The 19,016-nt window shown below is 40.3% G+C and overlaps 1 protein-coding gene across 3 annotated transcripts in view; it reads left to right on the plus strand.

Annotated features, from left to right (window-relative positions):
• CNTNAP2 (contactin associated protein 2) overlaps positions 1–19,016 on the plus strand; it is a 1,641,691-nt gene that overhangs the window by 594,406 nt on the left and 1,028,269 nt on the right. Inside the window, exon 1 of one of the 3 annotated variants that reach the window (XM_042842751.2) lies at positions 11,865–11,988. The exons of the other annotated variants lie outside the window; for them this stretch is intronic. The gene's annotated coding sequence lies outside the window, so the exon portion shown is untranslated. Of the gene's footprint in view, positions 1–11,864; positions 11,989–19,016 lie in introns of those variants that run through there. 3 annotated transcript variants of the gene reach the window in all.

Raw genomic sequence — 19,016 nt, forward strand, 5'->3', positions numbered from 1 at the left:
GTGAGAATACTTACAAGGGGAGATAGATTCAATGTTTGTAATGGCTCAGCCATTCCCAGTCCTTATTTAATCCTGAGTTGATTGTGTCTAGTTTGCATATCAATTCCAGCTCAGCAGTCTCTCGTTGGAGTCTGTTTTTGAAGTTTTTCTGTTTTAAGATAGCCACCCGCAGGTCTGTCATAGAATGACCAGACAGGTTAAAGTGTTCTATCACTTCAAAAGTTTTTTTTTTCTCTTACTTAATTGGCCTCTCAGAGTTGGTAAGACAACTCCCACCTGTTCATGCTCTCTGTATGTGTGTATATATATCTCCTCAATATATGTTTCACTCTATATGCATCCGAAGAAGTGGGTTGTAGCCCACGAAAGCTTATGCTCTAATAAATTTGTTACTTTGAATACAGTCTTTCAAACAGTTGTGCACCCATCTGATAGTTATTTCTTCTAGACCACATTGCCCTAGTTTGCTTATGAGAATGTCATGTGGGACTGTCTCAAAAGCCTTACTAAAATCAAGATATATCACATCTACTGATTCTCCCCATCCACTAGGTCAGTAGCCCTGTCAAAGATAATTACTGTGATTTGGCATCATTTTGTTCTTGACAAATCCATCTTGGATATTCTTTATACCCTATTATCCTCTAGGTGTTTACAAATTGATTGTTTAATAATTTGCTCCAGTTTCTTTTCAGGGATCAGAGATAGACTGACAGGTTTATAGGTCCCCAGGACCTCTTTGTTCCCCATTTTAAAATAGGTACTATGTTTGCTCTTCTCTAGTCCTCTGGGACCTCCCCCACCCCCCATGAGTTATCAAAGAACCTGCGTGATTTGCCTTGCTCACCCTTACTGTTTTCACTTCCTGGATGAGCTATGGTTCCCCTCCCTGCTATGGAGTGCCTACAATCCCAGGCCCACAATGAGGCATGAACAATTCATACACTTAATACAATATGGTCTCCCAAAGATATTGCAGGACGTTTCCCCGTCTGTCACATCATGCTTCATATGTTTTATAAACTTGGATTATAGGAAGCCGTGTCCTTTAATAGTAAAGCAAATACAAAAAAGGATTATGTTGAAGCTATGCTAAGGCTGAGATACAAACTTTTCACTTAATCTTACAAGTCTTTTGTGCAAAGGCCTCCAGTTGAATGTGCAGGGTAAGGTGCCTTAAAAGGAAAAAAAATCAAAGCTGAGGCTGGAGCTGACTCTTTAACTCATTGTCCTTCTCTCCTTGGCTCACCTCACTGTGCTGAGATATTTTTGGGGTCTGAGATCAGTGTTTGATGTGACTTACACTTTCACACACTGTTGCAATATTTATGAAAGGGTGAGTTATGGAAGTGGTTGAGGTTAGTTAAGGATAGGTTCAGTCTTACATTTGAATTTTCTTGCTTTATTGCTCAGTATCATAGATTTACTATAAAGTGAGCATACTTGGTTGCACTAATACCTTTCCTGTTCCCTTGAAGCCTACCGCTTTCTTTTTTCTTTGTTGCTGTTTAAAAAACGGGGGAGGAGAGGACAGCATTAGGAGAACACATTAAAGATAAGTTGCTCTAAAACGGCATTTTCAAAGCTATATAGAGTTTATAGTCATAAAGTCAATAGTTCCCAGTGCTCCCAAGGATAGGAGAATAATATAGTATATTTATTCTCTACGTAAAAGAATAAATGGACACAAATCAGATATCAGGAATGGTAACATACAAAAGCCAGTAGGAGAACACTTCAATCTCCCTGGACATTCTATAACAGATTTAAAAGTAGCCATAATTGAACAAAAAAACTTCAGAAACAGACTTCAAAGAGAAACTGCAGAACTAAATTCATTTGCAAATTTAACACCATTAATTTGGGCTTGAATAGGGACTGGGCGCGGCTAGCTCACTACAAAAGCAACTCTACCTCTCCTGGTATTGACACCTCCTCATCAATAATTGGGAGTGGACTACATCCACCCTGATTGAATTGGCCCTGTCAACACTGGTTCTCCACTTGTGAGGTAATTCCCTTCTCTTCATGTGTCAGTATAATGTCTGCATCTGTGATTTTCACTCCATGCATCTGAAGAAGTGGGGTTTTTACCCATGAAAGCTTATGACCAAATAAATCTGTTAGTCTTTAAGGTGCCACCGGACTCCTCATTGTTTTTGTGGATACGGACTAAGACGGCTACCTCCTGATACTTGTCTTAACTTCAAGACCTTAAGAACATTATTTTCAGTATAGATACATGTGACGAACTGAGACTGTTCTTACTGTGGTCTTTGAATGCTGACAGGGGAGTGTGGCTAGGATAGTCTGCATTGGGGGATGGGAGACTCACTGACGGAGAATACCTGAGCATGTAACATGAGAACCCAGGAAGGGGTTAGAGGCCAGGTGACACCGTTGCCCGGGAAACTGAACAAAGGCTGTGGGAGGGGTCGCTGAAGGCAGAGTTTCAGGAGCTGGCTGGAGGAGCTGGCTGGGAGGCAGATGGGGCTCTGACCTCGCAAGGGGGCTGGGGCACCCTGGGACCCCAAGATGGACCTAACTGAGTGGGATCCTGTTGTCTGTGCCTGCAAGACCTGTCTTGGACTGTATTCCTGTCGTCTAAATAAACCTTCTGCTTTACTGGCTGGCTGAGAGTCATGGTGAATCGCAGGAAGCCGGGGGTGCTGGGCCTTGTGTCCCCCCACACTCCGTGACAATACATAACTCCTCAAATATTGCAATGATTATGGCAATCAGTGGGCTACTGGCTCTGAGTAGAGTTAAACATCACCCTTTGGTGAACTTTTTATACAGATACCAATCCAGGGGATCCCTGTAAAAAACATATGCCAGCTGGCACCAAAGCATCAGCCACAATAACATTCTTAGTCTTACTAGTTAAGATAGACACAATCAAATCAACATCAGTAAATCTCATGCCTCAGAGCATGACTTGACGGCGAAGTTCAAGAATGAATCTTTCCCCCATGTAAAGTGTTGCATGAATAGCTTAGTGCTGTATTTGACAGGGTCTTTTAGGTTCCTGTAAAGCATTAGATTCTGACAACTGCTAGAGGCAATATGCTGAACTTGATGGATTGTGGGTTTGATCCAGTATGATAAATCCCATATTCTTGTGTTTAGAATACTGTGTGCGTATATAAAAAAAAACCACATGCCCTGGTTATTAAACCCGCTTAAAAGAAATTTCCTCCTGCAGGATTGGTGGCAGAGCCAATGAGTTACAATGGAGATTTCAGACCCTTGTGCTGTGCTAATATAAATTATGTAATATAAAAGAATACACAGTGGGAGGGTGGTTTAATGGTTTCATTCCTGTATGATAAGGTTGTCCCTATTATTGAGTGGCAAAGCCACAAGTGAAATATATGTCATTCCAAATGAATGCGGATAAACCGTTTATACAAACACTATTGTACAAAGTCTATGTAGAATGAATGTAAAAAAGAACTGTTTACAAATGTGTTAGATAGTTCTCTGGTATTTCCTACCTTGTTAATACTTGATTTTGCAACCTTAATGTTTTTTAATGCAGTTTTGTGTGTGTAATTTCGTTGGGTTTAAAAAAAAAAAGTGAAAAATCTCCAGAAATGCCATCAGCCCTGTTGCTTCCCCTCTCCAACTCCCAGCTCTTTGACCCAGTTTTTGCCACTCCAGCTCTTCATCATAGCTCAGTTTCTGACCCTCAGCTCCTTGTTTCAATCCCTGCCCCAGGTCCAGCTCTTGTCCCTTCTGAATCCTAGCCAGGCTGCTTCATCTAGGGTGGGAGTATCTTAAGTTCAAATGGAATCTTCAGAGAATGTAGCTCCCAAATTCATTACTGAGCATGTGCAAACTACAATTTTGTGAAGGTTTATAACTTGGCCAAATTTAGTCCATTTCTCACTGGAGGAGCAAAAGACCCATCCCTGACACAAAGACAGTCCTCTTGCCAAATTTCAAGTCCCTGCTCCAGAGCATTAGAACTTCTCAGTGAAATAGATTTAAGATTTTTTTTCCACAACTTTCATTCTTGGATGTGACTGAAGCAATTCAGCTGAAACTTTCAAGAAACATTTAGTCTGAGGCATGGAAAATGTCATGCCAAATAGTAAAGTTTTGACAAAGTTAAAAGCAACCCAAAACAGAGTGTTATAACGGGAAGGTGTTGGGCTACCTTAAACACTGACATGCACACAGAGAGATTAAATTCTGGCATGAATTACAGCTGTAATAAAATACACTGTAAATCTACATTAGAAGGCTTTTTTCCCTAGAAGTAGCAAGAAATAGTATATTGCATATCGTTCCAACAGCATTTGTTATCCCATGTGAGCTTGTATCCTGTTTGTTAGGGATATTTTTATTGATTTTTTTTATCTCTGTTGTATTATGGAACATTAGCCATGTTTTATGTATTGGCATTTTTAATGTACTGATATTTTTATATGCTTGTTATCCAAAATGCTGAATAGCAAGTAAACAGCTTCAGTGGAGTTATGCAGGCAGAGAATTTGGCCATATTACTATTAGCACATCATTTCATATAGGTAATTTTCTGACCAACTGTTGAGCTTTTTTAAAAGTAAATTACATGACTGGGAATAAGCCAAAACAAAGAGAAGAGACAAGGGATTTTTGAAAATTATTTTTCAATGAGAGTGCGATGACTTCACTCGCTTATTTTCTTATAAAAGCAAAAACTTGTGGGTGTCAAATGTGTCCCTCTGAACCAAATAGCAGCAGGATAGTTGGTGGTAGTTTGGTGGTAGCACCTACAAGCCCACAAAACTAAATATTTGATTGATCAGCACTTCACTGACAATGCAATAACCACTGATGCAATTTCACACTAGCCCATAAGTAAATAAAGAATCCCAGCGATGTACAGTGGTAATGAAGTCCCCTTGTTAAGGGGCAGACAACATACTTTATTTTTACTAGCAGTGTTATCAGCTAGCTATGCCACATCCTCTAGTTTTCCTGTAGTCCCTAGTCTCTGGAGTCATCATTTAAAAGTAAGCTGTATAATATCATATCTCAGTATCACCATTATCACTGCAGTGTTTGTGTCTTGCTTGAGCGCTAGCTTAATTCCAGATATCTTTCTGCCTCTAGTTCACCTCTGTTTAACAAGTTATTGCTGGTATAACTAATAGATGGGCATTTTGAAGAATGGAGTTTTTTTCTAACTCACACTCCCAAGTCCAGTCTCCAGCTATTGTCGAGGATGGTTCTGCTGCTGAAAGGACTCTTTTTGCCCTTGTGTCTGAAGCTAGCTTGAGGCAAATGCTCTCTCTTGCTCTTCTTAATTAAAGGAAACATGCAGTTTGTGGGACCTGTTTGGTAGTGTTATCTTCTTGCCCATTAGCTGGGCCTTCATATAGTAAAGGAACAGAGAACTCTGTGCCAGAATACATCAAACAATCCTGCTCAGGAACTCTCTGTCACTAACAAAATAATTGACCTGAAAAGTGACTTCTGGAGGCTCAAATTGTAGTCAGCACAAAATGAGCATTGTTTTTGTTTGTTTGTTTTGTTTTAATTGAGGCTAAGAGAAGAAAAGGACAGTGGTATTGGCAGCAAATTCTGTTACAAATACAACTATTATTGTAATAAGTCAAATTTGTCAGCAGGCTGGTGCTATCAAAAACTTGAAGTGGCTTTGTCAGTGGGATCCCACAGTAGATGATGGGGCTGTACCACTATGAAAAGATTAAAGTGGGAGAAAATCTGGAGGGGAGAAAATGAAGATTTTCAGATTATTTATATGCTGCCTCTTGATTTAAATTTGTATATCAAGAGCAGAGTTGTTTTCTAAATCACTTACATCTGTGTTAAATACCTTGGAGTTTGATTAGATACAATTTTAATGTACAGTACTGAGCCAAATCTTGCTCCATTAAGTAGGTGAAATTCTCATTGGAAATAAATGAGTACATCTAGGTGACTGAGAGTGAAATTTGGACCATTGATTGTGTAATGTAAAATATAGCACCTAAACTTGGAGTACTGTACATTACTTGAAACTTGGCCAAACTTAGGTTTCCAAACCAGAAAAATAATTTTGTTACAAACTTTCCTATAGATTAGTGACTAATATGTGTATCTATTTGCAGACACTTGGGGGTTTGCTTAAGAAGTGTGCAATTTTGTGTTGCTGTGCGATAGCACAGCACATTGCTGTAGACCTTGTGGAAAAACAAGAATTGGCTCAACCCTCATTGGAGGCCATTAATTAGCTGAGCCTTGTGTTTTGTTGCATTGTAAGAAATCTTCCCTTTTATCTTCTCTGCCGTTTCACTAAGAATGATGTAGCCTGAGTGTAACAATCTCAGCCTTGATTGTCCAATATAAATTGCAAGTATTAACGAATGATGAATTTGAGATCAGGTCTGAAAGATATATGTTAAATCAACCATTCAGCCAGAGAAACAAAGGAACTCCCTGAGATGAGTAGGTGATTAAAATGCTAACAAACCTTATTCAATAGGGAGCATTTGCTCAAATCCACAGGCAGGAGGTGACTAGCCTTTGGGAAGACACCAAACAACATTTAGGAGGAAATTCTTAATGGGGTATTCAATAAACCTTTATGAGGGATTCAAAAGAAGTCTTTGATATGAGCAAAGAAAATTTGATCTGCAAATGCTAATTGGGGAGGACCCACTCTTGACTTGGGGGATCAGAAACTTAATTAACAATGTGAAAGAATGTTTGATTAGCAGTCTAATATTAATGAGGCTTTTGATACCCTAAGGAAAATTCTCACAAAAGTATAAACACAAGTAAAAGGACAGGCAACTAGGAGAAGGAGACAGCTGACTGAAGGTCCTTTTATGACAGAAACAAACAGACTCTAAGGCCATGTCTACACTATAAACTTTGGTTGATGTAAGTTGAAACAGCAGTATAGCTGTGGTAGCATGGGTAGCAGCAGCAAAGGCATGGCTCAGCCATGCTGAGTGCAAACCTGCCAGAAACTGATGGGTACGTACTCAGCAGAGCTAAGCCATACCTCCACTGTGGCAGGCTGGACTGCCACAGCTACATTATTGTTTAGACTCATGCTAACTCAGTGAGAGTGTACTATGTGTACACGTGCAGGGGAATCACACCCCTAGCTTGTAGTGTAGATGTAGCCTTAGTTGTATCCTCTTGTTTCATCCCATTTCTTTCTTTCCTGTCTTTCTGTTCAGATTCTTATATCCTCATTGTCATAGTACACGAGCATTTTTTACTAGTGCATTATGCAATATGACTAATATCCTTCAAATATTTCTCCATTGCTATTCATTTCCCCTTATTTATTGTGCAGGTGATTGTGTCTATCTTAACTAGTAAGACTAAGAATGTTATCTAAATATTTCCTCAAAAGCACTCACCCCAGTTCCCTAAACTTTGTCCCCCTACTGTTCTCAACTCTCAGCAATATATCCATATATTTTTGATAATGGAGGTACCCATACTTAACTGCAAGCTTCCAAGTACAGCCATATTAAAACTAGGTAAATAGCAACTAATACTGCCCTTCTCCATGACAGGAAATGTCTGCATATGTAACCCAAAATTGCACGGTCATTCTTTGGTGCTATTTTGTATTGCGGTACCTTGTCTAAATTGCTATATTATATTTCTTTCATTGATACTGCTTTCCAGACTTCTACCTGATATTTCAGATTAATTACCTCCCAGTTATATTAATTTTCATTTCTCCAAGCTGAAGTTCATTTTTCTATTTTTTTCTGCCCAAACTTCTAACCTCACTTAGACACTTTTGTATAATTTCCCCATTCTAACTGGTATTTGCAACTTCTCCTAATATAATACCACCTGCAAATTTCTTCAATATGTCATAAGCATCTCTTAACTTATTACTGAAAAGATAAAGTAAGACTCCACTTTACACAGTTTGTTGTTAGACACCTTTTCGCATCTTGATATTATTACTTTTTTTTTTTAAACAGTCCTTCATCCTGTTTGCTTGTTTTTAATCTATATGACAGTGTTTCTAGCCAAGTCAGTTTGAATTAGTTTTGGGAGTAAAACTTCATGAGAGATTGCATTAAATGGTTTACTCGGTTCCAGTTATGTTACATTTACTACTTTTCCTTCATCTACTGATTTTGTTATTCTATCAAAAAGCCATTTGGGTTTGCCTGATGAGGTTTATTCTTTATAAACCTGGGCTGCAAGTTTCCTAGCTGTGGTAAAAACCATCTGTTTTGAGAGTTTCAGCCACAGTAATTAGTATCCCAGCTTTACTCAAGATGCAGAGAAAGTGAATTTACACTGTCTTACCGAAGGCATTGGGATGGCTGCACAGGTGGAGACTTGCTGGAATACTCAAGTCAATTACCACCAGAAGTGTAAATGGCTCTCCCTGTCAGCTGAAAGATAATGACTTTCATTTATCCAAAAGACTCCCCAATCAATTTACAAACTATCATATATAGAACATACAGAAATCATGTCAGACAGTATGGCAACACTGTGTAACTTTTTAGGATGGGAGGTCCTTTATCCAACTATCTTTACACAACCTATAGAAAAAAATAATACCACTTTACACCACAAAGTGCTACATAAACATTACTTATTTAATTCACGCTCACAATTCCCTGAGAGATAAGCAGGGACAGGAGTAATTTAGGTAGAAGAATGTAATTACCAAATTGTATTTTGGCCAGAACATCAGGTTTAACACACCTGCTCTTGTTTAAAATGTCATGTGCCCCAAAGTGATCTGTACCTTTAATCTGAAAGACAACACCTTCAGCAGCACAGTGCTCCCAAACACTAAGGTGAAGCATTGATTCAATGTCAACTCAGATGGGAATATACCACGTACAGAATTATCAGTACAAATTCCTGCACCATCTTAGTTTTCTTAGGTGATTTCCCATCCAAATACTGACAAAGTCTGACTGTACTTTGGGGCTGATTATGAATTTACTCTCTATTACTTCAACTGGGCTCATCATCAGGCCCTTTAATGAGTTCTGAAACATTCCTAGCCTGAGTCTATATGAATGGGCCATTAGATCCTTTAATTCCTCATGGGTGACTGGAAGTAGAAAAGAAAGATGAAGATTACAATGAAAAGTCATTCATTCATAACTGGGGATTTCAAAGATAAAATAATTAGCAGTCTCTACTTCTGCAGGGTTCCAGTAATTCTGCCAGCTTGCCTTAACTATTTTCAGTGAATTTATTGTCACTGCCACAAGAAATAATTTTAAAAAATAGAAACTGTACCCTTTTCCAGCTCTGTCCATTGGAAATATCTCGGCTCATGACAAAGCCTGGAGGAAATGAGTTTGTGTTTAATCCTTATATACAGAGTGACAGATGCCAAGTCCTTTATTATAGCAGGATCCATACCTCTCATGCCATGGCGAATGAGTACAGAATGGTTCAGTGATAGAACAAAACATGGAGCTCTTGAGCAGAATTGAAGGGAAATAGACCTGAATTATGAACAGTTCCACATTCCATTGTGTAATGAGGATTAAGAGACATATTGTGGAGTTTTTAGTCATCCTGATGAGCAAATTTACTCATGCAAATAGTCCTATTGAAGCCAGTGGGACTTCTCATAGGAGTAGCTATTTACCAAGGGGAGTAAAGTGTTTGTCACCTGGCCCCAAGGTATTTCAAAACACCATATTGTTACTTAGCCAGGAATTCCAACAGCGGAAACATGGTCTTGTTTAGGATTCTCTATACAGACCATAAGAAGTAGTTTAGTTAAGTACTGGCAACTGCCATATTTCTGTTAGTGCTGGAATAAAACAGCATGAAAGATTTCCAACAGATCTGCTGGGATTTCCTTAGACAAGGTATATTCTAAATGATGGTTGCATCAAATAGACTTGTAAACCCCAGTAGGGAAAATAAATTCATTGTAGTACAATGGCTGTCTCTTGATGCATACTCCCCTTTCAGACACAGAAACAGAAGACTGTAGAAGAGGCCAACAGAGGGGGCAGACATCAAGTGTTCCTTGTCCTTTGAAAATAAATCATGGATCAAAATCTAACAATGTGATTGCTTGCTTAAAGAAAAGGGCCTGGTTCTCTTTGGAGATTTATATGCGAATCCATCTTAACTTGTAAATCAGATGGGTTTTCAAGTTTCCGCAAGTGTACAGTGTCTTGTATCAAAGGGTTTTCACAAGTAATTTGGTGAGATTTAGCTGCTGTCCCTGCTCCTAAGAGTCAGGACAAAACTTCAGCAAGCATTTCTCCAGAGAGCACAGATACTTGCTAATTCGGAGAGACTAAGTGTTCTTATTAATTTAGGCCATTTAGGAAATGCCCCTTTCAGCTCCAGCATCAGAATGGGAGAAAATGGTTAGAAGTGCAAAAGTGTCAGCAGTGGGGGTTGAGAAGTAAAGTTTTTAGCCAATGGCATCTTTCTAAAGGGGACATTTTTAGTCCTAGCAAGCTGACTATTCTTTGTCAGGAACTGCATTAGTATAGATTTGCATAGGTGGCTGTAAAAGCCGCCAATTTTGTTAAGGTACCTCCAGCCCATGCACTTTTCTGGAAGCTGAACCTGCAAGGCTGTAGCTCCAGCACCTTTAAATGTATGCACCACTCCCCTTCCTAGCAAGAACAGCAGTCACTTAGAACTGCCACAATAGCACAATTCTGTGTTGGCTTTTTTCACTGCCCAGCACAACTTTCTGGATGGGGGGTGGCGTCGTTCCCTCACCCTCAGACCAACATCAGCAGCCATAGCCAGATGCCATTGCGCCAGGACAGCTATGGCTTAGACACCCCTGTTCCCTGAAAGCATGAGCAGGGATGGTTGCCTAGGGCAGCAGTGTGTCTAGTGACAGTCTTGTCTTTATCCTTGATGATCCGAGGTATATTGCGAAAGGGTGGGGAGCTCGGCCTCGCAACCAACGTGGGCATTTCCTCATTTAATGTAACAAACAAGAAAAGAGGGCATCAGCAAAAGGACAACAGAAAAAAAAAAACACTTTCCTTTTCAGTGACTTGTGAGAGATTAGGAAACACTGCCAGGCTCCTTAATGAAAGAGAGAGAAATTGTTTGGGGGCATTTTGCCCTAAATGTAGACCCCCAGAGCTCAGAAAAATCCTAGTTCTGACTCTAGGTTGCATTTCTTCAATGTGTAGTGTAGACTATTTCCACAAAAAGAATGATTAGTTTTGTGCTGTAGCTCACCTCCCTGAGCAGAGTTTTTTTACAGGAAGCATATGTTACCAATACCAACTTGAGAAACCAGATAGCCAGTTTGTTCTCCAGGGTATAATTTTGCATGTCTTTTAAAACATCACACCTTCTGCTGAAAGGGAAAAAGAACTGGAGAGTTAAAAAACAAAACAAAAGAACCCAAACAAACAAACAAAACTCTTTTGCTTTAGACGTTTACCTTCCTCATTAAACTTGCATTTCCCCAGCATTCTCATTATTGACACATAAAAGGAATAGTTAGTGTCAGTATTCAGTTTTGTTTTTCTTGTTAATGAGAGGTTCTGGTCACCAAGTTTTCCGTGCAAGTTAATTAATAAGTGTTAGCACAGTGAACTAAGAGGTGCCTGTCAGTCATTGGATTTCTTATCAAAATGGGAAAGTTGTTACTGAAGTAGTACTAATAATGAAGTTTTAATTAGCTCTCAGAAATACCTAGAGCTTACTTAAGGCCTCTAAATTGGAAGTGCAAGCTTAGCTGGAAGGCACAAATATATTTCAAACATGTCAGAATAGCTGTCTGGTATATCATGTGCACACTGAGAGAAAGAAGCTGCAAGGCTTGTGACCTGTTGGATAATGCTAATGTGTACAGTATATTGTCAGAAACACTTCTGAAAATATTCTAAGGGGAGTTCTGTTTTTTGCTTTTTTCCCCCCTTAGTGTTATAAGTAGACAAAGAATTCAGTGTCTTAATTTTATGTGTGGAGAATCTGGGAATACAAAAGACTAATTATGGTATATTTACTGCTGGAAAACTTAGCTATCATTTTTGAGTGGTGAGTACTGACCCTGCCAGCAGGTAGGGGATCTTGGGGGACAACTACTGCACTGGTGGGGTGTAAAATAAACTTTATTAAGAAAATGCAAAAACAGGAAAAATGTAATAGTGAGGGGTATGGGGTTTGTTAAGGTAGACAATTGGGGAGGGGTTTCTTTTAGTAAATAGGATAAGGGGTTTCAATAGTGGGGTACAATACAGTTGGTAACCAATTAACACTGAAGTATAAATGTAACAGGTAGCTAACAGTTTCTATGTAAAGGGTGTGTCACAGCAGCATATAACCAACTAACAGTTATGGGTAAAATGTGTTAAATAACCAACAACTCTAGGTAAAAATATGTCACAGTGGTGTAAATGTAAAATGTGAGGGGTGTTAGAGAGAAAAAGGGTAACCAATGGGGTTTTATGCTAGACTTCAGTAATACAATTGAGGTTTGGCAGCAGCAGGAGCGGGGTGAGCACGTGGGGGAAGGGATTAAAAGAGAGAGAGAGAGAAAGGCAGTGGTAGAGGAGTGAGGTTGGGGGATAGGGGAAGAGGAGCACGTGGTGGAACAGAGAGGGAGGAGGGAGATTTAAACTTAGGGAGACACAGAGAGCAGACAGGCTGCAAGTTTAAACAGCAGAGAGAAAATTATACAGAAGACAGCAAAATCTTATCTATGATTTAACTTAACCAAGACTACACAAATTAGCAAGTAACAAAACACAATGCAACAATTCTTTAAGCCTAACTTACAGAGTACAATGCAAGCAATTTTCTAAACCTAACTTAACCACAAACTATGCAAAATGAAATTACAATTTCTCTAGACTAAAGGCTAAATCTAACCTAATGGGTGCACCTTATACTAGGGGTAGGTCCAGAGGGCAGAGTGGTGTGTGCCCAGGATACAGCTTCAAAGGGGGGTGGGGTGTTTAACTAGTGGTGGCTGCAAGCAGGCTTGAGCTAGAAGCAGATTATAGATATAGACCAAGGAGTTAGCTTGGGTCTGCCTGCTGACCCTGCCAGCAGCTAGAACAAGGGGAGTGTGCAAGAGGTTTTTCCTTACCAATCCCCAAAGCAGCAGCAGGAACAGCTGTTTCAGCATCAGAGGACACAGAGAGGACTCGATTCGCTTACAATAATCAAATTCGTTGTTCGTGGGAGGGGAGTTTAAAAACGGGGGTACGCTCAAAAACAAACGAGAGCGGGGAGAGGGCTCCCCAAAGACCCCTAGCTGATCAGACCAGGTGGCAAAGCAAGGACCTTCTCCGGGGGTCTGATCAGAAAATGTCTGGTTTTAAGGGCAAATTCAGGCAGTTTCCCGCCAGTAACTTTGATTGGTTCCCCTTAATCCAGGGGAGGAGAGAAGGCAAAGAAAACTGCAGGTAGGCACAGGACATGTCTGGGCAAGTTCTGAGTCACAGGTATGACTCATATGCTCAGCTATGTGGCCACTTTAGGTCTCGCATACCTGGGCAGAGCACCCTACACCGAGCCGGGTCCGAACAAAGAAGCTAGACAAAGGAGCGAAAAAGCCCCCACCTCCCTGAGCAGAGCAATGGCTCCAGTCAGTCTGCACAAGCCATTTCCATGAGCAGGGCCAGGCTGTGACTTTGGTCAGTTCCATGGCCGGGGGGGCACGGCCACTCAAAAAAGGAATCCAGCAGGGGGACAGCTGAAACAGACAAGTACCTATGCGGTTTGCATCTATTTTAGATTAAGGCTGTCTGTTTTATGTCATTCAGAGACCATAATAATCTAAACATTAACAACTCTCGTGTAGCCTTTTCCAAAGCTGCTTATTCTAATAAGCTCAAGGACTAGAGCTGGCCAGAAAACAAAACTTCTTTTTCATGGAAAAAATGCAGAGATTTTGCAGTTTGTCTTTGTTCTGATGTGGAAGGAAACAAACTTTTTAAAATTTGGAGAGATCAACATACCCCAGAATAACCAATAGTCCAGTGGTCAGGGCACTCCCATGGGATGTGGGAGAAACAGGTTGAAGTTCCTGTTCTGAATTAGGTACAAATCATTATAAATCACACAGCTGTTTCTGGTCTTTTGTTGTCTGGCAGCCTTTTTCCTTACTGGCTACTGTGCAGATTGGGATGGTATCATCCACTAGAGCACAGAACACTGAATGACAGCTAGCTCCAGAATGTTAGAATGAAATCTTGACCCAATTGACTTTCAGTGAGGCCAGGATTCCCCTCTAGAGTGGAGTGGTTAAACACTCCTCAGCTTCAGATGGAGTTATATGTAGACCTTTTCTCCTTTTGACAGGTTTATTTATATCCAAGTACGTCACATGGCAAAAGCAGAATTAAAAATATCTCCGTTTTGATCAGTGTATATGATGATTGTGGCAACCTAATAACTCAACAATCTCTTCCCTCTGTTTCTTCAAATGCTTTACATTGGGCATGAGCCACATAGTTTGGAGTTGGATATGAATTTTGTCAAAGCTTAGCTCTCTTCAGATATAGCAGTTTGGTTCAGGGCCACTTCTGCTTTATTTTATCATATTTCTCTGTCATTAGATTAAGGTAGGTACAAAGTTGTCTGTGACCATTCAAACAAAATGTCTTTCCTTCAAACCAAGTGGCAAATGAGCTCAGGAAGAATGAAAGGTCTCTTTTCTAGATGCTGGTCCTTCTAAAACACCAAATATCTCAAAGCTCAGAATATCCCCCACATATTGTGAAGGCAATATTTCCTCCCCTCTGCCTCCATCACTTGTCCACAGCAGAATGTATTTGTCCATTAACCACTTTCATTTCTAACTTCAGGCTTCCTTTCCCCTGCTCCATTCAGTCTCCCCATCTCTGTTCCTATGAGGATTGAAAAAGATAACACTGAAATACCAGTTCCTCCTTCCTCATGCAAAAATGCCTGTCTGTTCCTTTTGTATTCCCTTTCTACATGTAGTAATGGAAAATTCCAGATCGGCAGGAGTTGCAGAAGCAGAGCAACTTCCCAGCCAGTCCACTTCTACCATAGCTTCAGTACAGCATCTGCTAGAGAGAGAAATCTAAAAACGTTTTTTTTACCCCCCCCTCCTTAGTTTACTATGTGCACTGTAAACAGTTCTGGTTTTGTCTTGTATGTCTCGCTCCTTCATGAAAGCCCCATGAAGAAGACAGACAGAAAAATCATTCTTAGACCTTTTCTCAGTTTCCCTCTGCCATCATTGCAAGCTATACTGTACTTAATTAGCTCTTAATATTTCCTCCTTTTTCAGTCTCTCTAACCACTCTAGTCACTGATAAAGGAATGATCTTGATGCATCTTCTTAAATTACTTTTTTTTAAATGGGTTTAAATAAATAAACCTATGATTCCTTTTACAAAATAAATGCAAATTAATACAACATTGCACAGCAGCAAAGGCATAAAAATCTTACAATAGCAATACTGTAGAATCCTATCATTTTTTTTAAGGCATGAGACTCCCAAATTCCTTCCTACTTATTTCATAAGCCCAGGGTTTAACTAATGATGTGTGAACCTCAACAGAAGTCTGATTTAACACCCATTGAAATCAATGAAAGACCTCAGCTGTCTTCAGTGAGCTTTAGATCACACCTAAGGCTAAAACAACTCTTTCCAGTTTAGTGTAGCTGACAGATGGGTTGGGAATACTTTGGGCCAGACCCTCAGTGATTTAAATAATCATAGCTCCATTGACTTCAATACTGCTACACTGATATACACCAGCTGAAGATCTGACCCGTGAGGATAGTTTCACATGCAGCATTTCAGCTAGTCAGAAAGTGGTGAAAAATACATTTTAATTGTAAGTGTTGCCAAACATGTTCAGTCCTCCTACAGAGGTTTGGTTCTGACCCATGCTGTGGGTGAACTTTTAAGCAGCTTAACTAGGGTTACCATTCGTCCGGATTCCCCCGGACATGTCCGGATTTTTGAGCTAAAAATAGCATCCGGGGGGAATTTGTAAATGTCCAGACTTCCCCCCCGCCATGCAGAGCGCACGCGGCTAACAGAGCAGCCGGCCGGATGGTGCCACTTACATGGGGCTCCGACAGCCAGAGAGAGCCCCTCCTCCACTTCCCCCTCCTCTCCCCTGCAGCAGAGATCACTCCCTCTCTCCCTGCATTCGCAGATCGCCTCCGGCAGTCTGGAGCTCCTCCCCTGCTCCTCCTCCACTGCCAGCCAGCCTGCCGGGACGAGTGGCTCAGGTCCTTCCTGAGCAAGCTCACAGAGATGTTAGGCGAAGGCCAACAACAAGGGAGCCAGGGGGTCGGAGAAGGGGCAGGGAGGTTTTGGAGGGGGCAGTCAAGAGACGGAGGGGGGTCAGGAGTTTGGGGGGGGGGCTTTCTGGGGGAGGGTGTGGATAAGGTTTTGGGCAGTCAGGGTACAGGTAGGGGGTAGGGTCCTGGGGGGCAGTTAGGGAGGGGGGTCTTAGGAAGGGGCAGTTAGGGGATAAGGAACGGGGAGGCTTAGGACTCCAGGTACGGGTTGACTCTCCCTGGTAAGGGTTAGATTCCCCCTGGTAAGGGTAGCCTCCCCCAGGCACGGGTTAGTTTCCCCCTGGAAAGGGTAAGTTTCCCCCAGGTACGGGTTAGTTTCCCCCTGGAAAGGGTTAGTTTCCCCCTGAGAAGGGTAAATCTTTTAGCTATGGAAAAAAGTAATTTATATTTTTATACCGGATTGGCGCTGGACCGGGTTAATAACGCCCCCGCTGTTGGCTTTGATGCCCCGGCCGACAGTGTTAAATATATTAGGGGTGTGATCAGGGTCGCTGGACCAATGGATAAAATGGTGTGGACTATAATGAAGTCTCATGAGAATGAGAGTGAGAATCAAGTCCTCCCAGTGGAGCATGGAGAGGAGGTAGAGGAGAATGTTTGTGATGATCATGGTGAGGAGATTTTATCTATCTTACCGATGGTTTTTACAAGGGACACTTTTAATGATTTAACTATGTACAGTTTTAATCCAGATTTTAACTATTTAAGTACATTTGATGATCCATATGTTAGGGAATCGGGATATCTTAATGCTCATTTAATTAATGGGTCTAGTTTATTAAATAGTTTTAGACCAAGTACTGATTTTAATAGGGATCGTAATAAGGATCTTAACAGTACCGGTAGTAATATAAATATATTAGAAAGTAGTTCGTGGAAGGATGGGGTTTTTTATTTAGAGTATCCCGTTGATAGTTTTAATTGTCCAATATGTCCCCAGATATTACCAACATTTGGTAAATGGGCCAAACACATTAATGTGGTTCATAAAAGTAAAGCCATACGAGTTGTATGTAGTAAATGTGGAAAATCTTCTCAATATCGTAATATAGCTTGCCACTACCCCAAGTGCATACCCAAGAAGGCGGATACCCCAATGAAGAGCCATACGTGCTCGGTCTGTGGGCTTGGTTTTCATACTAGATCTGGATTGAGCCAACACTGTGGACATAGACACCCTGCTGTGAGGAATGAGCAAAGAAAAGAAGATATGGCTGCTAAAAGTAAGATCAAAGAGGGATCGATTAGATCTCGTATATGGACCAAAGATGAGGTTGCGCAGCTTATACAGTTGGAAAGGAAATATATTGGGGAAAGGAATAGAAATAAATGTATTGAGAGCGAGATGAGGACCAAAACGAATAAACAAATATCAGATAAAAGACGAGAATTAGCAAAGAAGAAGTTAGTGGTAACAGGAGATAGGGAGGAAGTGACTGAGGTAGAGGACATTAGAGTAAATATATTAGAAAGTCTGCCCCCAAGAGAGAGGATTTTCCCACTAAAAGGACATCCAGAAGTGGATTTAGTGGAGAAAATATGTAAACGGGGAAAACAAAGTAGGGAGGGAAGAGAAATAATAAATAGTTTAGGGGAAATTGAAGGATTATTAAAGGAGGATTTAACAAAAGCTCTCGGATGGGCAATGTTGGAAAAATTATGTTATTCATTAGTAGAGGGAAAGGACCCTAGAAATGAAAGTCAAATAGAGTTGAGGAATAAAGGAAAAGGGAAGATGAGAAAGGAGGGGAGAAGGAAGCAATTTAATGCAAGTAGGAGATATGCTACAAAGAAAGCTAAGTATAAATTCTATCAACAATTATTTGATAAGGATAGAAGAAGATTGACTCGCATTATAATGGGAGAGCCAGATAAGGCTAAGTGTGCTATCCCTATGAAAGAAATTGAGGAATACTATGTAAATATTTTGGGAATAATTGGACATGGTAATATGATAGGGTGGCCATCATCCACAGAGAATGCGGATAATGATATATTAATGAGTCCGATCTCTGTGGATGAGATTAGAATAGCTTTAAGAGAAATAAGAAAAGATAGTGCTCCTGGCCCAGATAAAGTAAAAGTGAGCAATTTGTGGGATATTTTTAATTTAGACTCCTTAATACTTACAAAAAATTTTAATATATGGTTTCTAAATAGACAGGTACCAGATGAATTTAAGAAAAATAGAACGATTTTAATACCAAAGACACAAGATGAGGAGGAAATGAAGAAGTTAACATCTTGGAGACCATTGACAATTGGGTCAGTTTGGATTAGAATCTATACCAAGATATGTAGTAGACAAAAAGGGTTTATATCCACCCGTGGGTGTGAGGAAAATATTGCTATATTAGATAATTTGATTAAAGGGGCTAAACGAAATGGGAATGAAATTGCAATAGTGTTTGTAGATCTGGCTAAAGCATTTGATTCTGTGGGACACGGACATATAATAGCCGGGTTGAGAAGATTTGGTATAGATGAACATTTTATAGATATTATTAGGGACCTTTATGATAATTGCACAACTAGGGTATGGGTGGGTGATGAAGCTACTGAGTCTATTTTAATTAGGAGGGGGGTCAAGCAGGGTGACCCGTTGTCCCCAATTTTGTTTAATATTGCTATGGATCCCCTTTTAACTAGATTAGAAGTAGAAGGAAGTGGTTTTTATGTTAAGGGTAATAGTGTCACGTCATTGGCTTTTGCCGATGATGTGGCAATTTTAAGTAGCTCATATAAAGGAATGATCAAAAATTTGGGTATC

This window comes from Chrysemys picta, chromosome 2, assembly GCF_011386835.1.
Source record: "Chrysemys picta bellii isolate R12L10 chromosome 2, ASM1138683v2, whole genome shotgun sequence".
Lineage (NCBI taxonomy): Eukaryota > Metazoa > Chordata > Testudines > Emydidae > Chrysemys > Chrysemys picta.